A 25,994-nucleotide genomic window follows, 5' to 3' on the forward strand; every position below is an offset into this window, starting at 1 on the left:
GAAATGGAAACCAAATTATTCTTTGCATATATTTAAGGCCATAAAAACAATTCCTTAACTTTTTGAAGATGAGATGCAATTTTAATGTACCAGTACAGCACACCATTGGGGCACTTTGTCCCATCCAGTAAATTAAAGTTTAAGTTAATCAACAAATCTAAAATAAACAAGCACACAAACAAAATCTTGTGAAGATGATCTATTTCAGTAGCTGTGGTGGTATGTGGATTGGGAGATTGAGAGGCCTTCCAATTCTCAAGAAAAAGAAATATACATGCACTGGAAAAATCTCAATGGATTTATGATTCTTAATTCTTCATGAGAAAAGTGTTAGCTATTAGTGATGAAAGATTAAGCTGATTGACCATTGTAGGTGTATAAGCATGTTATACGAAGCATTAGCCTTTGAGATGTTCCCTTAAGAAAGGATTCTATGTTTAGGCTACAATTGTTACTGCAGCTCTCATGATAATTCACAATTGAAAAGGCATTCAAAATTCTCCAAGAAGTTTCTCCTATACAGTCCGGTTTAACCCGGTGTTCCCCCCACCTCCCCAAAAGATTATCAGCTATCATCCATTCATTAATTCAATGTTTATTACATGTAAACTAGATGCCCAACACTATGCAAGGTGCACAGACACAGGACAACCCCTGTCGTCATGGAGCTTACCTTCTAATGGGTGAGGCTGAGAATAAACAAGTTAATAAATTCATTTAAAATGAATATGTATGTAATAGGTACAGATTTTCTTAATGTCTAACAAGGAAATGACCGGCATGGTATAACACAGAAAAGTCAGGACTTACTGAGAATGTGTGACCAGGGACATCCTCCCTGACTGGGTGAGAATTACCTGTGTTTTTGGGCCTAACGGGCTGTGTTGAGGGGAGAAGACCCCAGTATGAAGCTGGGCATATAGGCAGAGACCAGATCATGTAGAGCTTTTTTGGCCATGATTAGAATTTATATTTTATTCAAAGATCAATGGGGAGCAACTGAAGAATATTAACAAGGAGTGACATGATCTGGTTTACACTTTAAAGTAGTATGTTTAATAGTGTCATTATTTAGATAGGGAACACTTGGGGGGCCCTGGTTTATGGGGGAAGATCAGGGTTCTGATGAGACATCCAAAGGAAATGTGAAGTATTTAGAATATATGAATCTTCAGTGTAAATGCAAAGTTTGGTAAGGAGAAAAAAATGGAGAGTTGACAGCATATTAATGACATGTGCGCGGTTGAGACCGCCTAGGGATGGAGTATGCACACAGAGGAGAGGGATGCAGCGTGCATACATCAGAAGAGAGCCTGGCAGTGATCACTGTAGAACTCATGCAGTTAATGGTGGAATAGACGCAGAGAAGCCAAAATGAAAGTGAGAAGGAACAGTCTGTGAGGCGGGAGAAAAACTGAGGAAGTGTGATGTCACAGAAGACTTCTCCAGAATGGAGGAAGTGGCCATTTCATCAGGCTAGAGCGACTAGAGCTTAGTATTCAAGTAGGCAGGAACAAAACAATACTCATTGGACTTGGCAATGTAGAGTTTCAATTCAGGACGAGGTGAGGGGTAAAATGCCACCTTGGAGTGGATTCAAAAGTATCCAGAAGAGAAAGAAAGAGAGCAAGAGTATGTAGAAAGCTTTTGAGAAATTTTTCTATGAAGGAGTTGTGGAAGTGGGGTTACAGAGGAGGTTGTGGGGTCAAGAAAAAAGTTTATTAAAAATAAGAGGTTCAAGAGCTGATTGACGTGATCCAGTAGATACAAAAAGGTCAGTGTTGCAGGAGGACTCAACAGAGAGAAGGAGGTGGGCGGCATGGAGTCTGGGAGGGATCAGTCCTAGAGGGGAGGGAGTAACTCCTCTCCTGCAGACTGTGGGCACAGCGATAGACACAGGGGCTCTCCTCTCTGATGGCTTCTGTTTTTGCAATGAAGTGTGAAGAATGCTCATCAGCTCACAGCAGGAGATGTGAGGAGTGCTGAGGAGAGCATGCTGTTATCAGGTAGGCTTCAATAAGGAGGTAGGACTACGTGGCTCATAGAAAACAAGGAATTAGTTACAGTGAGTCTTACAAAATGTGGGGCCAGAGCAGAAGCCCTTGCAAGGCTGTAGCTTTTGTAACTGGGATCAGGCCTGAAATAATTTTAGGTCAACAGGGACGGTACTTGGGAAAGACAGTTAGAAAACGACCTGAAATAGGAGAGACCAAGAACAAACTGGACCCCAGTGCACAGTAGCATGAGAACTGGCCCGGGGAGCTGAAGAAGGAGATCCCGTGGGAGTTGCACTAGGTCGGGTCCAAGTGTTCGGTGAGCCACAGGTGAGCCAGGTGAGCCAGCAAGAGGAGCCAGGCATTGAGAGGTATCGTGTCTGAGCAGTGATATGCCTGCAGTGGCGCACTGACCTTTAGGCTTAGTGGCCGCTGCTTCACTTCCACCTTCCAGATCTCACATTTCTCATGATCAACTGTAACCTGCACCCATGCAGAGGTCAGTCTGAGAAACATAGTTGCAGCCTAGCTATGTTAAGTCCAGCAGAGCCGTTATCATGGTAAAGTGAGTTTAAAGAGGACACATAACTATATTGTTGTAAAAGCCCATTTGGCTTATATAATCTTTAAAGCGAAATCAGTCGGGTTGGTTGCGCTCTCTAGCAACGTCTGTGAAGACAATGATGGTTAACTTTAATGCTGGACCATGGATTCTGGACAAAAAGGTAAGGGAAGATAGGAAGACAGACAAGAAGAACCAGAGTCCGTGGGGTTAATATGCTGGAGGATTCAATGTGGTGGAAGAATTGCAGAAGATCAGGAACTAGAGTGTGTGATCAGGAAAACCCCAAACCTAAGAATAGAATATTTCAGTGTCAAAATCAGAGAAAGTTTTAGTGATGAGAAGATACAGTGTCTACTGCATTGATGGTCGAGAAGGAGTTGAGGTGAGGAGCTCAAGGAACTAAGAAGTCAGGCTCATTTACTTAGATACTGAAGACACCAAAAGTGCTGGAAGCCGTGAGGGTGTTGGAGAGCCCTGCACGAGGTGCCCATGTGTGTTCCACGAATCAGAGCAAGAGACAGAGATAATGGAAATAACGGGAAGAAGGATAGGATAGCCAAATGTTAAGATCCTCAGGGGAATTTTTTTTTTTTTATGTAGGAAGAAGAAATCATTTAGAAGCTGTGATGGGGACCTCAGAGGATTATAGAAGGGTAACTTGGTGTCTGGAGACAAAAGTACAAATAGAAAGAATTGGACATGAAGGAGTAAATAGAGAGGTTGACGTACACAAGTTATGTTTTCTCAAGGCAGAACTGTCATAGCTCGTGGTAGGTTGGCTGTGAAGGATGGAAGAGAGGAAGAATTCAAGAATGGTCAGAAAGGGGAATGCTTGGCATGATCTTGCCCCCTATCTGGAGTTTTGATGGGACTCCACTGCTGGTGTACCATGCATTTCTTCCTTTCTGCACTGAAGATATTTTGATGCTGTTGTGTAGGACCCTCTGAGAACCCATTGAAAACTCACATGCAAATGCAAGGGAGCTCATGTCTTATGGATTAATGCTGTTATTTCATGTGAACAGTTCTGAAGCATGTGATAGCCCAGATAGCCCAGTGAGTCATGCTAGGCTCAAGTGCAGCCCCCCACAGTCCAGTTCAGTGACACACATGTAGAATTTTCTTTCTTTGTTCATACTTGCCCATTCCCCACTCTTCTTTACATTCACTTTTCACATGAAGCTACCTGTATGCAAACCTTTGTCTCAGGGCAACCCATACAAAGGCACCTCATTATTAGAGAACTCTGTTCCCTTGATACCAGTAAATGGCTTCTTGGTATCCCATGGGTAGTTTCAACTTCTTTCTGCAAACATATTTTTGCCTCATTTGCAGAATCTTCTCAGACAGTAACTAAGATGACCCCTATGTCAGCTCTCTGTCTTTGCAAGGGAGTCCCTTTCTGGTTCATAGAAAACTCACAAAAAATAGGTAACAAAAAACTGGGCGTGCAGACTGATTCCAACATAACCACCTTTATTTGTCTACTGCCAGACAGCCTTTCATATATTAGGTGTTTTCTAGAAGGAAGAAGACACAAGCCACTGTGACACCAGCTCAAAGAATACATACTGAACTTTCCAAGTGGCTTTCCCAAAACCCATCACTGCTCCAAATGGCCTCCCTTTAAAGGATAGGGTGGCCTTCACAGCACACTAAGAACACTTCCAAAAATATTATTTTTCCATCTGAATTTTTTTTATCTTCTCCAACTTTTTCATGGGATAAAGGAGAATGGTCAAGGAAGAATTGCAAAATTGGTGATCAAACATTTCCTTTATATGTCCTACATGGGTGTCTCATACTTTGATATGGAATGTGATCTCCATTTTCTTAGGACCCAGACTACAGCTAAAAGTAGTTCCAATGTAATACTATTACATACACAAAGGACAGAAACCTTTATGGGTGCTCTGAGTCTCCAAGATATAATCATTGGGTATAAATGGTTTGATTGTAATTAACTTTGTGGTATACATGGAATAAGTATAAAGGTGGAGAGTTTCCTGTGTTTAAAGAGTCAAGGAAATGATAAAACTTTACATTAAAATCCTTCTCAGTTTTAGCAAACAAGAGATTGGCTAACAGATGCTGACTTGGTGATCTGTGGTGCTCTGCTGGCACTCAAATCTTTGTTAAGTTCTTTGTTAGTGATTAAAAATATAATCATGCCCTCGTGTAAAGCTGTTTTTCACAAACTTGCTCTTACTCTTCTTGTAACTGTATTTTGGGGTCTCAAAAGAGGAAAAAAAATGATCAAACTGGTGAAGAGAGAATGGGGAAATAAATGGAGTAATTATGAGCTAGAGTAACAAATACTACTTAGGCATATACCAATTATTTCTGTGAAATCCACAATTTATGGAAAGAAATCTCAATGTTTACATATTGATCAACTTTTTATTCATACCAGAAGAGAATACTTTGTAATAAAGATTTCTCACTGATTTGGAGAAAAGTTTATTCCACTAAAGTGTTAGATTACTGCTTCATCTCATCATCTCTTATTTTTACCACTGCAACACAAACAGCTTATCTGAAGAAAAATATTGTACTGTATAAATCTCTTCATGAATGAGTGAGCCTAAAAAGGAGAGAACTGCCCAGGTTCTGTTTACTACCTGGCTGTTCCTACTAATGCAGTGTCTGCAGTGACAGCAGATTTGGATGGCTCGTGAACCCAAGTCCCAGATAAAGATTTACATGCTCTCCCCACAATGAGATGACTTCTCTTTGAATAATGAAGTGACTAATGCTGTCCCTGCCTTAGGGGAAGCATTTTTTTTATTTTATCCATGTTTTACAGACAGTGATCCTTGGGTCACAGAATTATGGAAGTAAAAAATAAACTTAGAGATCATCTCATCCACTCCCTTCTTACTATGAATGAGAACACTGAGTCCAGAGAGAGTAAATGGGGTACACTGGGATAAAAGCGATGGATTATCTAGAATTGCACCATGCTGTGAAGAATAATTCCAATTCATTCTTTCTATAAGCCTACAAAGGCATTACAACCTAGGGCTCTGAAGAGATACATGCTGGTTAATATATGGTAGAGGCCTCAACATAGGGCTTCCAAAGTGGGAGAAGAGATCAGCTTTCAGTTTTACTTGGTATTTGACCCAGAATTCCTTCATTTCTTCAACACCTGTATAGCCAATTGCTTGTATTAAATCCGTTTTGTTCGACTATCTTTTATGGAATCTCTTTCCTGAATGAACCCAACAGATATACCCAGACTACAGCTGAAAGTAGTAGGCAGAAGCTGATAGAGTAGAAGCCACTGAGTGGTTTGTTTGGGAGACCACCACGAGGCAACATTCTTTTCGTCCAAACACACGTGGTAACCCTGGATTGTGGGAAGGCTAACACTCATATTGCACTGGTAAAACACAGAACTGTTTGCTCCTAATCTCTGTGGTACAGAGGAGGAACTCTGAGGTGAGCTGGCCTTCCTGTTTCATGGAAAGACATCTATCTTTACACTGAGATAATGGTGACAGGACAGTTTCTCTCATTTTCCTCGGCTCACATGTCCTCTGGCTGGTAGACATTGCAGCTTCTGGCAAAGAAGCTTCCTGACAACAAATGAAAGAAATAGATTCAGATGACTCTGGAAGGCATAGCTTGGGGACAGCTCTGCCCAGCAATCTCTCCAGTGGGGTCCCCACATATATTCCCTAACAAATAACAATTAGGTTTGCACAAAGACAACAAAGTCATGAGTGGTCCAGTCAGTGACTATCAGATGTTAGTAATCGTATGACACATCCCAATTTCAGAGACATCGAAAGGTGAACAAATGCTTGTCATGGAAGTGATTAAATACTGGAATCCAGAACCCACGGAGATAAGTGGTAACCAAGGACGCAAATACGAATAGATGTAAACAAGAAGGCAAATGTACAACAACAAGGACAAATACTGTGAAAACGGGGGCAGCTCTCCATTGCAGAAAGAGAATTTGACAAAAAAACCAATCCCACAGCAAGTTCCTCACAGAAGTCTCCAGATTCAATCAAATGTCGATACCTCATTGGCATGAAGTAAACTTGTTTTTTAGAATCTTTGGCCAGTACTCCTTCATTGGTTGTGTTTGGCCTACACTTCTACTTACACATAGAAGCAGATTGGAAAATCAATAAATTATGCCCTGGAAAATGCCTCTATTAGAGTATTTTGATTCCTAATGACACCATATATTCTCTTCATGTTGTTACTTATGCTTAATATGAGTGTGTACAGTTTTGAGAAAGAAGAAGTCTCTTTTATGAGTTAGTGGTTGAGTCTTAGATAACAGCAAGGTCTCTCTGAGAGTTGGCTGTGAAATGACTTGGACACAGGCATGGAGCATCATGGGTTAGTCAGGGTAGGGCTGGGCAGAGGCGGAAGTGAGGTTGCAGATGTGGCTCAAGACAAGGCAGGACATCTGGAATACCTGGCCCAGCTGTCACGACTGACCCTGGTGAGTCAGCTGGGTCATTAGCACTAGTTTCCTGCTCCTCAAAGAGCTTACAGCCTCAGATGGGAACCAGGGAGTACACGAGCCCTCTGTAAAGCCATATGCTTCATGCTGGCATAGGAACGTGTGTGCCAGGTTCTGTGGAAGCCTAGAGAAAGGCTGTATTACATGTTTTCGGAAAACAAGATCAAAATTCAAAGTGGATGTGATGTTAAGGTTGAATCTTGATGAACAACTGTGAATTTCCCTGAAAGACAAGGTTGCAAAAGAAGGAGGATAAATTTCAGCAATAAAAAGTGTCACATGCAAAGGCAGATGAGAGAGAGTGTGTGCGCATTCCGGACACTTCAGCCGGCTCCATATGAAGCTTAAGCAACGTGACTCTCTTCCAGAAGGTGGTAGGATTCTAAGAAGGCAGTCACACAGTCACATTTACCATTCAACATAACAACTCGTTTAGAATTATGACACAGTGGAAATTCCACTAGGAGGTCAGAAACTCAATTTAAGCAGGGAGGATGGGAGCCTGAACTAAGCAGAGAGGAAGAAAATGACAGAACTCAAAAAAAATGACAAAATAATAGAAAAGGCTGAACTTGATTAAATTCAGGGTTTGTGGGAGAGAAGGATGATTCTGAGGGTGGCACTACTGGTCCCTCCAATCAGAAACGTTAGAGATTGGAGGAGAAATAAAATCACTGAGGTGCCCACAGAAGATTTTCCTGCAGCTATTCTGTCCCTGCTAGAAGTCTTTCTAGGGCCAGGCTCTGGACATTTCTGGGGAGCAATCAGCACTCAGGTGTTCTTTGAAGAATCGGACATGAATAAGATTGTTTCATGATGAGACCCGAGAACGAGATGCTGGGACAGTTTGCCCTACCATTTGGGTAGAAGGAAAAAGAGAAAAATAGAAAAGTAGTTGAAAAAATAAAGGTCAAGGAGGCGGAAGGAAGACAGAAGAGAGTGGAGCCGTGGAAATAAGGCAGAAGAAAATTCTGTCAAGAAAGCCGTCCTCGCGGCCACATGCGGCAGAAGAACCCGGAAGGTGGCGGCGCGTTCATGGGATCTCGCAGCCGCCTGGCTTGGGTGCTTCAGTGGGGCCGTCATGGGTGAAAACTGGGTAGACTGGGAACAAAAAGGACACAGAGAAAGCTAGTGCAAACTCATTTCCATGACAGGGGAAGGGTAAGGCTGACAGTAAAGGGAAAGAAAAACAGAGTAGAGATCAATGTGATTTTGAGCTGAGACAGGAGAGACTAAAACATGTTTACATGCTGAGATGACAGAACAAGCAGGAAGGGCAAAGAATGGAAAGAGAACAAAGGGAACCCAGGGAGGGAGCTGCCCTGGGGGAAAGATGTCTTTTATTCTGAGTAGAAGGTTAAGAATACATTTCATGCAAATATATATCTAGTAGACCATTGCTCTGTGGGGAGGAGGTCTGCCATCATGGCAGGGAATCCAGATGTCTGCCAACACTCACGATTAAGCAAGAAATCTCTCTTTTTTTGGGAGACTTTTGAAATACTGGTTACAAACATGGGCTGTGGAGGGTTGACAGGCCAATGAGTCTTGGGTTCTGACGCCTGCTGCTGAGTGCCCTCAAATTATTTAAATCCTTTTCTAGGCTTCAATTCCTTCATTTATAAACTTGGGGTTATAATAATGTCTACGTTCTACCATTTTGTCAAGATGAAATTAAATAATACATGTAAGCGTCTAGCACCTCATAGGTACTCATATAGAATTGTGCTTAGAAAAAATGAGAAGCAAGGTGGATATTCAGATGTATGTATAGACCAGGCCAACTTGGAAACAGGAAAAAGAATTGCCAGAATTTAGCTGTAACTCTGGAGATTGGCTGAGATTGGCAGCAAATAATTTAGGAGAGCCAGTGGGAGTCCATCAGTTAGGGGCAGCCCTGTGCGTCCCAGAGCTGCATTAGCACCCCAAGCTTAACCCCAACAGAGAGACACTGTTGCCTCTGAGACATGGTGTTCTTAGTTACACGTCCCTGCCTTCTAGGTAATGATGGCATTTAAGCACAGGAGACTCCCAAGTTCCATCTGAAGCAGCAAAGGGAACACAAGAGTTGGGAAATCATGCATCAGCCCAGAAGCTAGAGAAGAAGATTCCTCACATGTAGAAATGTCAGGTAAGCGTTTGCGAAAGGGACCCAGTTTATGAGAGACACTAGGACTCTTTTCTTGAGAAAGTGGTGTGGCCTTGAGGAGAAAATAAGTGAAGGAGATCCTGCAGGCATTTTAATAACACCCTGAAATGCAGGGTCCACGGTGGGAGAAGGACAGGACAGTTTGCGGGCCTAGCAGGGAATTTCCCCCAGGCAGGTCCTACAGAACCTGAGAGCAGTCACAGCTCGAGGCCAGGCACTTGCAGCTGCACCACATGGCCAGCTGCTGGGTTATGGAGGGGCCGGTTTCCCAGGGTTGCTCTCTGGTACCAAAAGAGCAAGGCCCAGACATTTCAGGCCTGCTTCCTGGCACAATGGCTTTGCCATACACAGAGAAAGCTGCGACCTCAGCTCATGTAAAGTCAGAGTAAATTTCCCATCAGGATGTTAAACACTGAATGGATAGAATGCCATATATTACAAGATCTAAGTCAGGATTAGAACAAAAACTAAGTCAAGTATGGTGAGATCCAAGAGAAATCTATTCACTCTGTTTTGCAGAGAAATAACAGGCCAAATAAAATAGTCATCATTCAAGGATGAAGAAACAGGCAAAATAAAACCTCATTATGAGGCATATAAAAAATATTGTATCTTTAAGAAATGAAAATATAGCACTCAGAAGGCAGAGGAAGAGCCTACTTTTGAAAAAGATTTACCATAGGACATGGGAATAAATTTTGAACAGCATATGCTTTGTGATCTAAATAACATTCAAGGACCCCAAGAAGCAGGAGATGAAAAATGAGAGGAGAAAGCATATTGTAGTGAGAGGGAAACTGGTTGAGAAACTAGTAGAGCAAGATGAAAGAAGAGAGCATGTTATAAAACTGCATATGAAGTGCCAGAACTGAAAATACCTGAGAAACAATAAATGGCTGCATTGGCAATGCTTGTACTCAAATTAGCGATACACGGGACAAATTCGGGGCTTTCTTCTAGGATGAAAATAAGATAAAATATTGAGAAAGGAGATCGTAGGTTCTGAAGGCAGAGTGGAAATCCAACACGAAGAAAACTAGCATCTCTAAAAACATGCCCACCCAAAGAGACAAGTAACCTGATTCTAGAGTTTGTAGACAATAACTTCCTGAAATAAAGAAGTAAATATTCAGATCAAATGAGCTTGGTTTGTATTAGACTAAATTAATATAAAGAGACCAGTTCCTACAAAAGTTTGGAATTTTAATTTTTCGAAAAAGAATCCTGGAAGATAGGAGAAAAATGAACCAAAATAAAACAAACAAAAACAATTAGCAGGTTAGCTATCAGGACCGGAAGTTAATAAAGCAACATCTGCAGAGGCCTAATTTGGAGTAAAGATCAGGATTTAAGAATGTTAAACATAGACAAGTTATCATTCAAATTGAAGTCAAAACATCATTCTCTGATACCAAGTGCCAAAAACAAAATCAATCACCTTCTCCTCATGGAAGAAAAATCAAAGTTTTCCAGACAACCATGAAATGAGCCTAATTTCAGAAACTTAATGTACAAGGAAGGTGGGCTTTATTAAAAGATTGGTACTAAATATAAATTATTTTAATGTGGGATGAAGTCTAAATTGGGTAAATATACCATAGCTACAACAGAGATTGCAAACTTCATTAATAATCCTTGAAAAGAATAGATAGCATGCATATAATAATATCTGGTTAGTAAGAACCTAGGTCTAAACTCAAAGGCAGTGAAGGAGATAGAGAGGAAGGAACAGCATGCTAACACCTTTACTGTGCATAGGAGGAAAGTAGTAACAATGACTTTCCCTTGATGTGGACAGAGAAATAGAGTTGTTCATTTATTTAAGGTAACCTTTAGCAAAATTAAAAGTAGGATTACGTTGAAGAGAGAAAAGGAAAGGAAACATGTATGATAAAGTCAAAGATAAATAGCAAAGGAAATAGCACAGAAACTGAAACATAATAAAATGTGAATCTATTTGAATAAGCACAAATATGCAATTTATGGCAAATAGAATCACTTTATCATATTAAATGGCAAAGATTAGGTCATAATCAGCAATAGTTGTCTACCAAAAATACTTGAGAAAGTAACTCAGTAGAATGAAAAGCTTAAGATTGTACTAAAATGTGTAAGAACTACTCTCTCTACCAAATAGTTGAAGGTGAAGCAGATTTGCAAGGAAAAGATTTAAATGTCTCACAGATAATCTTTTCATTTCATTGTTGGAAAGAAGGTCCCAAGTGAAAATATATCAGGATTCAACTTTCTTGTGCCAAATAAGAGAGTATATAATAAGCATAAAACAAAGCTGTAGAACTAGAAAGGACTGATTAAAATGAATTGTATGGTAATAAAATAAAGGTTTTTTTCAGTTCTTCAGAGTTAAAATAGGCAGTAAACAAGGAATTAGAGGATCTGATAATAAAACAATTGAGCTGATTTGAAAAAAAGAAACATGGAATTAAATAAATAGAAGATACATTCTCTTTTTAAATATTTGGGAAACATATAGTATTGTAAGGGAAGCATCACAATTTTCTAAAGAGCAGATTTATGTACACCATATTTTTTATCAAAACACAACTCAATTAATAGTTCAACAACAATAATTCTTTAAAAATTTTTCCCAAGCTCTCTAAGGTGACAAAACAAAACAATATTCTTCTTTGTAACCTTGGGTCAAATAGGAGACTAAAAGTGTAATTACCAAATACCTAGAAAATCATAGTTACAAAACATTACATATTCACACCTATGGCGTTTAGTCAAAGCTATAATCCAGCAAATTTACTACATACTATTGCTATTTTTAAATAATAAAAGAAATGAATTAAGCCATTAACTTGAGAGGCTAAGAGCAAAACAAAGGAAGCCTAAAGAATAAAGAAGAAATTGTTACAGATGAAAGCAGAAATTAAAATTTAGTAAACAAAAAGAAATGGAATAGTTAAATAAATTTTAGAGTGGTTCTTCAGTAAAAAGAAAGCAGTAAATAGAACAAAAAGCATAAAATATACAAACCTCTTTATTCTAATCAAGGAAAAAATAGGAGATGAGAAAAAATTAGGGAGAAGAAAGGAGATGTCATCTTAGATATGAAAACGTTTGAAAATCTTGATATAATGAATCATTTTCATTCATATCAAATATGAATATTAACTACTGAAGAAGCAGAAAACATTCTTAAGAAGAAATTGAAAAGCACATGTAAGTAGTTATCTGTTCAGAGGATTTAAAGAAAAACTTTTTCTAATTTTAAAGAGCAAATAATTCTTTGACTTTGTTAATTCTTCAAGGACATTAAATATGTGAAAAAATTCCAATTCAAGTACTGATGAGACTTTAACATGAAAAACTTATAGAACAAACCAAAAGAGAAAACGACAAAATAGTCTCACAGATATTTAGATTTAGATGACAAAATCTGAAACACCATGTAAAATTTTATCCAGCTATTTATGAAATAATGAAAAGAAACCCCTAGCAGGTTTTGTTTCAACAATGCAAAGATAATTCAATATTATGATTCAATAATATAACTTTTCACATCAATGTCATAGAAAAAAAATGAAGTGATTATCCCAAAGTATGCCAAAAACTACTATGAAAAAATACAATATCCGTTTTTAGTAAAAGCACCTGATAACTAGGACCAGAATTGCAATGAAATCTTTCTTAAGTTGGCACAAATTATTTATCTTGATATGTGATACCTAATATATAATAAACTCTAAGAACATTTACCTAAAAGAAGAACAAATATAAGGCTCTTTATAACAAGTATTATTCAGTATTTTTCTTCAATTTCTAACCCATGAATTAAGATCAGGCAGAGGAGAAAAAAAGTTTACTTCTTGAAGAGGAACAAGAAAAATATTACTTCCTGATGTTAAGATTGTCAGTCCAGAAATATCAAAAACAGGAAAGAAGCAGTTGGAAAAAAAAAACAGCCTTAATGAGAGATTCTGTCTAAGTGGCCAATCATAAATCAAATATACAAAAATCAATCCAATTTTTATATACAAGCAATAATTAATTAGCCCTTTACATAAACCAAATATACAAAATCAATAGTTTTTTATATACAAGCAATAATTAATTAAAGATGTTTAATTTAAACATCTCATCCATAATGAAATGAATATATTACCTAGGAATATATTTAATAATAAATGTTTAAGGCCCACAGCAAGAAACTACAAAATCTATTATGGATTTAAAAGAAAATTTGAATAAATGGAAAGAAACACTATACTTTGCTTCTGTTTGTTTACTGAGAAGTTGTAAAGCTGTCAGTTTTGAATGGGGCCTAGAGCAACATAATCTAAGTTCATAAACTCATGAACATAGATGCAAAAATCCTAAGCAAAACAGTATAGAATCAAGTCCAACAACATATTAAAAGATCTAGAGTAAACAGGGGTTATCCTAAAAATGCAAAGTTGATCAACTTCAGGGCAGAAAACTGGTCTGGCTCGTTCTCATTTATACTCCCAACATTTGCTATAGTTCTTGGCATATAACAGGCGCTTATGAACTTATGCTGACTGAATGAACATCAAGTAATCTTTCATTTTACTACTTTAACAGATTAAAGGAGAAAATCCACATAATCTTAATAGATGTCCCCAAAATGCATTTGCTAAAATTCCATATCCACTTTTCTCATCAAATTCTGAGATAGAAATAGAATGAGCTCTTTTATTTTGCTAAAGTTTCCTACCAGAAACACAAGCAAGTGTTATATTTGGGAATGAAACATTAGATTCAGGAGAAAGGAAAACATGCTTACCATCTCAACCTGTCAAAACTTTGCTGAAAAGTCTTTGTTAATGAATCAATAAAGAAAGAATAACTAAGAATGTGGAGGAACAAAGAGACAGCCATTATTTTCAGATGCTCAGACACCTGAAGAAGATCAAGTGACAACTGATAAGAAATTGATTCCAAGATCAACATACAGAAATCTATGGATTTTCCATGCCCTGACAGTAATTAAATAAAACTTCAGTAATTGTCTCATTCACAATTGTAACAAAACAATTAAAATCTTATGAATAAAGCAGAGAAATATACCAAGACTTAGATGAAAAAATATTATAAAACGCTGCAGAGAGCTAGAATAAGTGAAGAGGAAACCATGTTCCTGAATTGTAAAGATATCACTTGTCTGTATTTTATCAACACATTCAATTAATTCTCAATCAAAAATCCTAGAATACTTTTGAAAGGAACTCAACAGGCCACTTTTAAACTTTGGAAGAAAAAAAAGGAAAGAAAAGCCAAGATATTTTTGTAAAAGAGAAAAATGATGGAAAAATTTCCCTGCCAAACACACAAAAAAACCATAATCTACTGTCACTCAAGTCCTGTGAGACTAGTCAGGAACCCAGAAACAAACAATAAACCAAAAAGAAAAGGAAATCTAGATGCCTACCACGCCCCACTCACCAAGAGAAAAGTCCATATGCATTTAAAAAATGAAGTTTAAAAAAAATTTTAAATATAGAGGACAAAGAGAATATTTTTACAACTTTGGCGTGGAAAGCCTTCATAAGAAAGATATAAAATCCAAAAGACGTGAAGTAACAGATGGACAGATTTGCCCACATAAAAATAAAAATCTGTATGATAAAAACAATATGAAGCTCAAAAGCAGGTTGAGACTCAAAGGAACTGTTTTTACACCGTATTTAAAAGATAAAGGATTCATAATCAGATTAAAGCAGAAGCACCTTTAAATAGTTAAAGAACACAAACCATTTTTTTTAAATGGCAAAGGATAAGAATAAACAGTTTACTGAAAAAATAATTGCAATCAGCCCCTAAAGATTTTAACCTCATTAGTAAGTGGGGGAATGTGAGTTAAGATGACTTTTGCTCCCAGAACAATGACTTAAACATTGGTGAGGATTAGGGAACAGGCTCTCTCAACTTGCTGCTGATGGGGCTGTAAATTAATGAAGACAAATTTGGCAGAATCAGAATTAAAGATTCAATTGCCCCCAATTATACTTTTTGGGTTTTCTGTTAGGAGAAAAATATGCATTCACTTGTGACTGTTCACTACAGCCAATTATTGAAAACATTGTATGTATCTGGCAACTTGAATCACCTCTAGTATTTTATAATATATATGGGTGGGAAAAAACAGAATACTATTCAGGCAGAAAAAAGAATGATATAGATCTACACATATGGACATATAAAGAAGACATTGGTACATAAACATAAGCTCCATGAGCTTTAGAACTTCGTTTTATTCATTCTATATCTTCATCACCTTAAATAATGCTTGGCATGTAAAAGGTTCTCAATTAAAAATCTCTTGACTAAATGAGTGTGGAGGAATAAGTGTACAAACAATTTAAAGATAATGGTCTTATTAATGTTTAAAACAATATGTACATCTGTTTAAACATGTAGAAAAGGGACAGAAAATGACACAGCAAACTATTTTTAGAGTTCCCTTCTAGGAATAGAGATTAGAAGTTATTGGTGAAGGACAGTATCTCAATTTTCCTTTTCTGCATAGCAAACCACTCTAATTCACGAGCATAAAACAACAACCGTTTCATTATTCTCCCTGATTCTGTGATCTTGAATTTAGACAGAGCACAGCAGAGATAGTTTGAGTCAGCCCTACCTAGTGGAAGCCTGGGCTGGGCCCTCAAGGGATGAGGGTATCTCAAAGACAGGGGCTGGATCCTCTGGAGCCTGTTCAATCACACGTGACAGGTTAGGATGGCTCAGGGCTGTTGGGCTGGGATGTCTCCAGGTGGCTCGGGCTTCTGTCTAGCATGGCACTTCTGGGGCACTTGGGCTTCCTATGTGGCACTCAGTGCTCCAAGAGGAAATTTTCCAATGAGCAAAGTAGAAGGTGTATGACCTGTGACAGCCAAAGCCTGGCAGTCACACAGCATCACTTCCTCTGCACTCTATTGGATGAAACATTCACAAGTCCACCCAAATTCAAAAGGATGGAATATAGATCCCACCTCTCAATGGCAGGAGTGGTACAGAATTTGCGGCCATACTTTAAAACCACCAGAGAGGGGAAATGCTTCTTTCTTGTTAATCTTGTCTTGAAAAGTAATTTTTTAAATTTGAAAATGTACTTGTGGCAGTAAGAGAGGTAGTTAAAAGCACAGAATCTGGAGCCAGAAGACCCAACTTTAAATCTTGGCTCTTTCATTTTATAGCTGACTGACCTTGAGCAAGCTCTTAGCCTCTCTGTGTATAGGCTTCTTTATATGCAAATTTAGATATAATTATGGTAGCTACCTCATTGGACTACTATGAGGATGTCATGCATTGATACATTAAAAAATCCATAGAAAGAAGTCTGGCTTATAAGTATTAGCCATAACTATTATTTATGTATAAAAATGAAAAGTAAGCAAGCATGCATAAGAATTGGTCTTTTAAAAATAATAAGAGAGAAGGATTATATTAATTGGACCATTAACTCTCAGCAAACTTAAAATCTTCCATTCCAGTTGCACAGGAAAGGATTCCAAAACTAATCTGAGCTTTCTCACAGTATAGCAGCCTCGTACTTCTTACATCACAGTTCAGGGCTCCGAAGATGAGTGTCTCAAATGAACAGGGTGGATACTGAGTGGCCCTTGATTACGGCCTAACGCCTGACGACACTGGAATCTTATCTGCCATACTCTGTTGGTCCACCAATGAGTAAAGCTGGTTGAAATTCAAGGGGAATACTTACAGATCTCACCTTCTTTAGGAGGAATGCCAAAAAATGTGAAGACATTTAAAAATTCTCTGTACTCTCTCTCTCCAGTACGGTGCATGAGAGTGGAAATGGCGTTAGGTGTGAGGCATCTCCTGGTTTGCCTCACTTACTGATTGATTGCACTTGTCATGGCTTTTTAGTGCAAGATACTTGACAAATTAAGTGTTTAGTAAAAGTTAACTTCACTGCTCCAGCTGAAAATAAAGGGTTTCTTTGTTGTTTAATCATAATATTAAACTTGTCTATGGCTATAATGGATGTATCTTGACCTGCTGTGCAGTAGACCAGGAAATTTCAAAAATACATAGGCAAATTTGTAATGATGTACGAATACAGTGGTAATAAAGTTCCTGGGTCTTCTTCACCTTAGAAAGTAGAAAAAGTGCATGTCTGCCCAAAGAACTCTCCACAGGACATATTCCCAACTGGGTACGTGTCTATTTTCCAACTTTGAAAATAGTCTGTTTTCAAGCCAAAAAAAAAAAACGTCTGTCAGAACTGAATGTATACTTCCCCTTTCTCTTCCTAATTACCTTGGCATTGAGGCACTTATCTAGAAAATTCGACAGAGGAACCCCTCTCAAGATTCACTATGCAATTCTTTTTCTCATGTCTAGATGGTGAGCAAGGGCTCATAAAATGCGTATCACATCATTATATCATGTTTAAACATTTTTATTTCTCCAGAGAATTTGAAATACAGAAACATGTGACTCTGTGAGGAAATGATCCAAAAAAGATTATAAACATAGCCATAAATGTCAAAGTTCCTAAAACATTTCACTGACTCTATCTTCAGAAGAAAGTGTTTACACAAAGAACACACGCCAGCATGTTTTATTATTGTTATTGTGGGCATTAAATGTTACCAGTGCAATCTGTTTGACATCCACATAAACAATGGTCTCCACAAACCTTTAAGAAGTGCCTCTAATGCCGTGGAACTGATCAGTAAGAAGGATTCAGTAAGGCACTGGCAACAGGCTCTCCAGAGCAAGCAGATATTGTCACTGCTGGGAGATGATTAGGAAGTCCTCTTCAGTTTTTATCTTAATAAATGCTTAGTTTTTAAATTTTATTTATTTCACTTGTAGAATTTCTGAAAAGTGTTATATAGTAGGTGGTTAATCACGATTTGCTTTCCTGTTTTAGCCATTCAGGAGAATCAAGATTTCTTCTCTTTTCTTCTTTTACTTGAAAAAAAAAAAGATAGGAAAGGAGGAAGGATGGAGAAGAGAGAAGAGGGGAAGGAAGTATAAAAAGGGAGGGAGGGAGGGAGATTCCTTCTCTCTAGTCCAGGCTGGTGGCATCTGGACAGTCTCTCTCCTCGTGGCTTCTCTTGCCTTTCAGTGGGTCGGCAGCAAATTGCATCTCATCAGGCCCATACTCCCTCCGAAAGGAAACTACCTGCTTTCTACTCCCCCTGCCTCTTTGTTTTATGCAATGAGAACCCCTTCCCCTAACCTACACCCCAATATCAAGATCTGTGCCATCCAATGGAAATACAATGGTAGCCACCGATGTGAGCCACATGTGCAATTTTACGTGTTCTAGTAGTCACATGAAGAAAAGTTAGAAGGCCAACAAACTAAAAAGCTTCTGCACAGTGATGGAAACCATCAACAAAATGAAAAGCCAACCCACTGAACAGGAGACTATATTGGCAAGTGATCCATACAATAAGGGCTTAATATCAAAAATATACAAAGAACACAAAGAACTCAACACCAAAAAAAAAAAGAAAAACTGATTAAAAAATGGGCGAAAGACCTGAATAGACATTGTTCCAAAGAAGACATACAGGCAGCGAACAGGCACACGAAAAGATGCTCCAGGTCACTAATCATCAGGGAAATGCAAATCAAAACCGCAATGAGATATCTCCTCAGACCTGTCAAAATGTTGTGTATCAAAAAGACAAGAAATAACAAGAGTTGGTAAGGATGTAGAGAAAAGGGATCCTTCATACACTTTCACTGGGAATGTAAATTCCTGCAACAATTATGGAAAACAATATGGAGGGTTCTCAGAAAATTAAAATTAGAAATACCATGTGATCTGGTAATTCAACCTCTGGGTATGTACTCAAAGAAAATGAAAACACGATTGGAAATGATATGTGCACTACTATGTTTATTACAGCATTATTTACAAAACAGATAGGAAAGCAACCTTAGTGTCCATTGATGAATGGATAAAGAAAGTGTGATACATATATACATTGGAATATTATTGAGACAAAAAAAGGATGAAATTTGCCATTTTTGACAACATGGATGGACCTAGAGAGCATTATGCTAAGTGAAATAAGTCAGACAGGGAAGAACAAATGCCATATGATTTCACTTGTTATGTGGAATCTAAAAAAAAACAAAACTAAAGAACAAACTAACAAAAACCAGAAACACACTCATAAATACATAGAACTAGAACAAACTAGTGGTTGCCAGAGGAAGTAGGTAAGGGGATAATTGAAATAGGTGGAGATTAAGAGGTACAAAATTCTAATTACAAAAAAAAAGAATGGCTGAAATTAGTTTGAATAATATATTTTACTTAAGCCAGTATATCCACAATATTATCATATCAACATGTCATCAATACAAAAATGAAATATTTTGCATTCTTCTTTTATACTGTTTTTTGAAATCCAATGTGTATTTTACACTTAGAGCATACCTCAGTTAGGACTAGACATATTTCCATTATATCCTATCTTCCTTATTGTGTCCTATTCATCCTTAAAATACACCTCCCTTCCCTTGAATCAGCTTGAGCTGGGTTCTGCTTCTCACAACCAAGCAAAGCTACATACAATAGCAAGTGGATGTTCATAAGTGTCTTACTTATTTCCAGTCTTTCAATGAATTATTTGGTATGATATCAGACTATTTTTATTCGGCTATGTGCCATTGGAGATGTTTGGGATTATGTGTGCTTTATGAGATGATGGGGCTTAACTTTTGTTTTCCTATCATACACCCCTTTTGATTTGATGTTGCATTTTGTTTGCAAGAATACTGGTACAATGTTATTTTTCATCAGGCAGTTCAGAGAGTTCCTCTTAACAATGCCCTTTGAGACTATTATGAAAGCTGTTAACATTAAACTGCCCTAGCGAGGTGCTGTCTTTGATACCACATAATTTCACTAACTTAAATCCAAGTAAAGATCAAATTTTCCAATTCATCTAAGCCATTTATTAGCCCGAGCTTTCTTGGTGATTAACTTTGATAACAATAGCATTGCACACAATGTTCAAACATTAAACTCTGCTTCTTACATTATACTGAGGATATCTTTTGGCAAACATTTTACTCGGGAGCAGTTCAGAGAAACCACAAGTCTACAAGTTAATGATCCAAGCCTCAGTTTACCTGTTAATTAAATGGAAGAGTTTCTTGACTATAAAATAAGACTATAAAATACAGAAAATAACACATCTTAATTATACTTATGAGTGATATATGAATGCAGTATGACACAAGTATTATGGTTGAAAAGTATTCTAATGCCATCTGTAATACCGAAGAGTAAGACAATTGCTTGGGAAAAATGAACACTTTTTGTTTTCTGTAGAGTTTATTCTAATTATAATTATTTCCTCACCTCTGCCATGGTATGTCCAGCAGGGTTGGGACTAGGACCTTGGGTGTACAATTTAAGAGGTGCCTCAAAACTCAGTCATCAAGATAAATATCATTTTAATGCAGTATTTTTAAAATAAAAAATTATGCCAAAAATTTGTAATGGGAAAAAATCACACTTTTAAATAAAGACAGGATCAAAGACTGCAGCAAGCAGTGAACACTGCTCCCAGACCGTAAATAAGGTTCAGTTATCACACCACATTTCTGCCATTTGCATATAATTTCAGAACCTCCCACCATACGTAGAACTCAATCAATGTCAAGCTCTTAAGCAATCACTGGGTTCTAATATTTTTTCTTACATATTGTTGTTCTCTCAATCTTCACACTTTGGGGTTCTCCCCAAATATTATATTAGGAAATTCAAATGTGTTTTGCTCTTCAGATCAGAATTAAAGAAGTTCTCTGTTAGTGCTGCATGATTTTAAATAATTGTGAAACCTACTTTTAGGCAGAGTATAAATAACACGGTTGAGAATAGAAATCTATGAATAGTGCTTTGAGTGAAAGAACGGTGTAGTCAATTTCACTCCATTGAGGTAACATGAAACAAGATGAGCTTGTTTTGTTTCATACAAAGGAACCACCAAATTAAGCATGGGAGAGTGTGAGAAGATTTTTTCAATCATGACTTTTTTTTTTCCCAGCTTGAATTTTTACTCTTCTATGCTACTAGAAATAGAATTCTCAAGAACCACCCTCTTTCGCACGAGCTTTGGAAGAGTCGGTTTGATCTAGACTTCACTTTATCAGTGGCCTGCTGGTGCCTTGAGGCTTTACTCACTCTTTTAGATGTTCAGGGCAAGTGGGAAGGAGTAGAAAGGATAGTACTCTGGGGTCTAAAAGCCAAGCCAGCACTTCTCAAACTTTATAATTCCCTGGGATGTTATTAAAATGAAGATTGTGGGAGGGGGCTTGAAATTTCACATTTCTAACAAGTTTCTTGGTGACGTCAAAGTTGCTGTTTCAAGCACCAAGCTTTGAGTAGCAAGAATTTATACTAATTGCGAGTTTCTATTGTTCCTTTTGAAACTAAATGTTTAACAAATCCCTCTACTTGAAAAAAAAAATAAGTTGCATCTCTAGAATATAAAGTTCCTGAGAGCAGGAATTGTGTCTTGTTTGTTCTTATAGCCTTGTGCTTATGTAACAGGAATGAAAAAGCTTGGCATATCTGCCTTCATGTTGTATCTGTCACTTTGCTGCTTTAATCTTTGGGTCAAAAAGCTTCTGCTCAACCCTGCAGCCCTACATGTAGTCTTGTTAATCATCAAAAGGAATTTTGCTCATGACTTAAGATGCATGAGACTTACCTGAAACTTTGCCTCCCACAGGAGATAAAGAGAGATGTACAAAGATGGCGACTAGATTGTCAAGGACTGGTTAGAACATCATGACCAGACCTACATCAACACTATGACTGGAGTGAGCAAACCAAGGATTAGGACAACCCTCCCCACACCCTGGCTGATGTCCACATGTCTGGGGTGGACTGTCACCCCACTTCCCTAATATGAATGAAGCTTACAATCAACTCTAAGTTAAGAAATCAACCTTTAGGGCACTAGCCTGCTGCTGTCTCTTGGTCTGATGACTTTCTGAATAAAGTCACTTTCATTGTCGGAACATTTTGTCTATTTATTGGCCTGTCATACAGCGAGCAGCATGAGCTTGGACTCAGTAACATTTAGAACATACTGAAAGTACTTAAACATTGTTGCTTGTTGAACGAGTGAAATAAATGAAAGTTGGGGCTGATTTTAGCATAAATTCTTACATTTTTTGGGTGCCATGATTCCTATCCTTTTGGCCTTCTGGTAAAAGTTATGGAACACTTCTCAGGTTATTTTTAAATGCATAAAATAAAATGAATGGAGATTACAAAAGGAAACCAATTATATGGAATTATAGTTATCAAAATATATAAAAGTCAAATGTGTGATGTAATAATAAATGTACTTTTAAAAAATAAAATCTAGCAGTAGATTGAATAATTGCTATAATTTTGAAGAAGTGATGAGTATAAACAATGTTTTCAGATATCTGCAACAACTGTACTTTGATAGGAAAATATCTGTGGTTTCCTTTGGTGATAGACACAGGTACTGCTAATAGTACTACAGGGTTTGTCCATATTCGGAATGGAAGGATGTGCTCAATTTCAGTTGCTGCTGAGTGAAAATAATGTTGGAATTGTTTTCACATTCAAGTTCACAGACATCCTGAATTCTATTAATGACCTTCTGGAGGTGTGTGAACCCAGTTTAAGAATCTATTTTTAGCTGGTTCATGGTTTTATGTATCAAGCTTTTCCAATATTGGCTGAAAATTGTCCCATGAAGAAAAAAGAAAAACAGTGATATATATGATTATTTTATTTTATCCAACAAAATGTCTAGTGCTGGACAGTTTATTCCATTTTTTTAACACTGTATTTCAACATGCATAATCTGAAAGAGCTTTGTCTAGCTGTTGTTTTCCTCCCTTCCATTCATGTGCACAGCAGTGACAAAAATATAGTGGGCACCTACATTCACTGAATAAGCAACTCATCAGTACAACTTCGTGAAGTGCATTCCCATGGAACAGATCCACAAAGCCCGTAAGTGCACCAAGCCCCCAGCAGGAATGTTTGAACTAAATCTTAATTTTTTATTCACGAACACTTCATGTGGCCCTCTAAATGAATTATGCGCTGCCTCATTGATAAGAAATGTAACAGTCTACACATCTGAGAGCCAGAACACGGCTTGTGGGATTGTTTTATTGAACAATTTCACAGGGGTTAACAACAGAGGTGGGCTGAAAAGTTTCAACCGAGAGTGGTAACCGAGCCTGGAGTTATTCAAACACCTGTTGGCAAGTTGTAGAGATTCTTCTACTTGTTTTCCTTGTAATAATTTTGTAGGGCCACTTTATTGGTGTCTTCTTCCAGAAGTCAGAGAGTGAGGGGAGGGGAGAGAAGGGAAGAGAAGAAAAAGAAAGTGGGAACTAGCAAGGATTCAAATCTGGCACAGGGCCCACAGCCTAGCCCCTGAAGCAGGGGTCAAATCGGGACTGGATACAGGAGCAAACTGAGTTCGGTTGGTTCATACAGCAGTGATCCAAACCAAATTTGAACGATCTGAGGTGGTAGTACACAAACATTTTATAACCAGCTCTGGGAATGAGGGAGGGTGGAAGCCCTGACAAGCAGTGTTGGCCAATTTCCATGGTGTAAGTAGATGATTTTGAGCTACCAAGACAAGAACATGGAAGAGGTATTGGGGAAGAGAGATGTGCAGCGGGTTTTGGTGCCCCTGTGAGCCAGCTCCAGCATGGCACTGTCTTCCAGCAGAGCGCCCCTCTCTTGGGTTCCCACCTCTGCATGGCATCTTCACCTGCTCTTCTCCTGGTCCCACCCTCTTGGTCCCAGTGAACTCTGGAATTAATGACTTCTGCCTGGAGCTTTTCTGGACTCCTAACATTGGGCACAAAAGCCGGAGTGAGGAATGTGCTGGCTATTCTAAGACTTGGGTTCACTGTGAAGAAAGCTGGGGATCTGGCAGAAAACAGCAAGACCCAAGCCTGGGGTGCAGCCGCCTGGGGAAGTGTGGCCTCAGTGTTACTCAATCAGGTGTTGCCTGTCTTTGTTTTTCTATCTGTCAGAAACATCCAGGAGGTCACAGCTGAATGAAAGGTGGAAAATAATTTGAAAAAGCAATGGGGCCACACACAAAAAAATGTAGTACTATTATTTCTTCCCTTCAGCTTCCCCACTCTGCTAATGAGACATTCTGTGAGGATTGGAGACTATTTCTGTCTTTTCACACTTCTTCTCTTGCTAATTTTCAGTGGGCTTTCTGAGATCTGATATAAATGTGCAGGAGATGTGGAAACTGATCAAGAGGCAGAGATTTATATTAAAAATTATATATGTATATTTTACCACTCATGTTAATGCTGCGATTTTGGTGATAATCCAGTTGCTTAAAAGGAAATAAAGACTTCAAGAACCTAACACTTTAAAAAATCATATGTGTTCTTTTTTCCTCACATTTGAGCCAGAGAACAAAACTTATATTTACTGGTGGTAATGCTTAGAAAAGAAGTAAAAGATTTTATCCAGAGTTCCTATATCGGTAGGTTGTGATCCACCAGGACATTGCAAAGCCCAGCTGAGCTCCAAACCAGTTGCCCTAGAACGCTGGTGACATCCTTCTCCTGCCCAGCATTCACTTCCCTCCAGCCTGGTTGGGGGCAGAGAAATGACGCCAGCGGTGGCGTTTTTCACAGCCCACTGCTGCCCCTCCCCCTCTTCATTCCCTAGAAATTACTGTCAATGCCCTGGTGACAGTAAGAGGACTCCTAACAGGAAGTTTGCACGTCCTGGTTGGATTCCATGGCCCTCTCTCACTTCCTCACTGAGTCCTCTTTCTAGGGTCAGTAGCCTCCTCATGCTCTGCCTGCTACCAGAGGGACTAGAGTAGCAACAGCAAGATTTGAATATTCATTTCAAGAGCACTTTAATGGTATTTCTGGAAGATAAACAGAAAAGTAGGTATAAATACAGTTATCTCCCTTTATCTGAGGGGGATATGGTTTAAGACCCACAGCAGATGCCTGAAACCTCAAACAGTACCAAACCCTATATATACTATATTTTTTTCTATACATATATACCAATAAGAAAATTGAATTTATATATTAGACACACTAATAGTGTGTTAACAACAACTAATAGTGAAATAGAAAACTTATAACAGCATGCTGTATTGTTACATGAATGTGGTCTCTCTCAAAATATCTTATAGTACTGGATTCACCCTTCATCTTGTGATGATGTGAGAGGACGAAATCGCTATGTGATGAGGGCATGCAAGGTGAATGATGCTGGGCTGTGGTGCAGCATTAGGCTGCTCATGACCCTCCAAGCACACGCCGGAAGGAGGGTCATCTGCTTCTGACCATGGGCGACTAAAATTGTGGGAAGAGGACCTGTGGGTAAGGGGGGGCTGCTGTAATAAGAATTCTGGAAGCCACCTGGTACTACTCTGGGGGAGGTGTGTTGTGTCCTTGACTCCCCCCTCAGGTATCTGTGGTCTGCCCAAAGGCCTCGTCAGTGTGAGGGAAAGGAGAAGACAGACTCACCAATGCTTAGGCTCTGGAAGCTATGGTGATCAGTGAGCCTTGTTGTGCTCTTTCCAGGCTTGGCACTCACCTCATTGCCTTGAGTTCAGCCTGACTAACTTCTACTCACCTTCTAAGACTCATCAGGCCCTGCATCTTTCCAGAAACGACCATGTCAGCTCCCCTGCTGGCACCCCCTTAGGTGCCCTCCCGTTCACTGCAGTTCATGCACCTGTGCAGTTGGACTGAGGCGCAGAGAAAGCAACTGTTCATCTCTCTGGCCCCCAACCTATTTTTTTG

General features: G+C 38.6%; 1 long non-coding RNA gene across 1 annotated transcript; it reads left to right on the plus strand.

Moving 5' to 3' along the window:
• Positions 1-1,462: 1,462 nt before the first annotated feature.
• On the plus strand, positions 1,463-22,142 carry LOC140846605 (uncharacterized). The gene is made up of 4 exons (XR_012125883.1): positions 1,463-1,774; positions 1,939-2,006; positions 9,050-9,179; positions 21,920-22,142. It is a non-coding gene; the product is annotated as an uncharacterized lncRNA (long non-coding RNA).
• Positions 22,143-25,994: the final 3,852 nt, after the last annotated feature.

The sequence above is a fragment of the Manis javanica genome, chromosome 15 (genome assembly GCF_040802235.1).
Source record: "Manis javanica isolate MJ-LG chromosome 15, MJ_LKY, whole genome shotgun sequence".
Classification (NCBI taxonomy): domain Eukaryota; kingdom Metazoa; phylum Chordata; class Mammalia; order Pholidota; family Manidae; genus Manis; species Manis javanica.